The 1,231-nt window shown below is 63.2% G+C and overlaps 1 non-coding gene across 1 annotated transcript; it reads right to left on the reverse strand.

Moving 5' to 3' along the window:
- Positions 1-290: 290 nt before the first annotated feature.
- Positions 291-363, reverse strand: TRNAR-CCG (transfer RNA arginine (anticodon CCG)). Its single transcript has one exon. It is a non-coding gene; the product is annotated as a tRNA-Arg (tRNA).
- Between the last annotated feature and the right edge of the window lie 868 nt (positions 364-1,231).

Genomic DNA, 1,231 nt, shown 5'->3' on the forward strand with positions numbered 1-1,231 from the left:
GGGTTTGGGGGGAGAAAAGGGGGGGTTGGGGGGAGAAAAGGGGGGTTTGGGGGGGTAGAAAAGGGGGGTTTGGGGGGAGAAAAGGGGGGGTTGGGGGGAGAAAAGGGGGTCCCCACCTTCCCCCGTTGCCCCCCCCCAGGAAAAATCCGAGGACCCCGAGGGGACCCCGAGCCCCGCGGAGCCGCAGGGAGCAGGTAGCGCCCCCGACCCCCCAAAATCAGCCTTTTTCACCCCAAATCCCGGCCCCCGAAGCTCAATCCCCTCACGTGCCCCCGGAGCTAAAAGGGAAGCGACCCAGGTGGGACTCGAACCCACAATCCCCAGCTCCGGAGGCTGATGCCTTATCCATTAGGCCACTGGGCCGCGGCGCGGGGAGGGGGGAGAGGGGCCCCCATGGGGGGGCGCTGGGGGGTCCCCCAGAGAGTCTGGGGGGGCTGGGGGTGTCCCATGGGCTCTGGGGGGTGCCCTACAGATTCTATGGGGGCTGGGGGGTTTGGGGGTCTCTGGGTGCCCCATGGGGTCTGGGGGTGCCCCATGGGGTCTGGGGGTGCCCCATAGATTCTGGGGGGGCTGGGGGCTCTATAGGTGCCCCATGGATACTATGGGCTCTGGGGGTGCCCCATAAATTCTGTGGGGGCTGGGGGGTTTGTGGGGTCTCTGGCTGCCCTATAGATTCTGTGGGTGCCCTATAGATTCTGTGGGTGCCCCCATAGATTCTGTGGGTGCTCCATGGGGTCTGTGGGTGCCCCATAGATTCTGGGGGGGCTGGGGGCTCTATAGGTGCCCCATGGATACTATGGGGAATGTGGGTGCCCCATAGATTCTATGGGTGCTGTGGGGTTTATGGGGTCTGTGGGTGCCCCATAGATTCTGTGGGTGCTCCATGGGGTCTGTGGGTGCCCCATAGATTCTGGGGGGGCTGGGGGCTCTATAGGTGCCCCATGGATACTATGGGGAATGTGGGTGCCCCATAGATTCTGTGGGTGCCCCATAGATTCTATGGGTGCTGTGGGGTTTATGGGGTCTCTGGGTGCCCCATAGATTCTGTGGGTGCCCCATAGATTCTGGGGGTGCCCCATAGATTTTGTGGGAGCAGTGGAGTCTGTGGGTGCCCCATAGATTCTATGGGTGCTGGGGGGTTTGTGGGGTCTATAGGTGCCCCATGGATACTATGGGCTCTGTGGGTGCCCCATGGGGTCTGTGGGTGCCCCATAGATTCTGTGGGTGCCCC

The sequence above is a fragment of the Phaenicophaeus curvirostris genome, unplaced genomic scaffold (genome assembly GCF_032191515.1).
Source record: "Phaenicophaeus curvirostris isolate KB17595 unplaced genomic scaffold, BPBGC_Pcur_1.0 scaffold_75, whole genome shotgun sequence".
NCBI classification, from domain to species: Eukaryota; Metazoa; Chordata; class Aves; order Cuculiformes; family Cuculidae; genus Phaenicophaeus; species Phaenicophaeus curvirostris.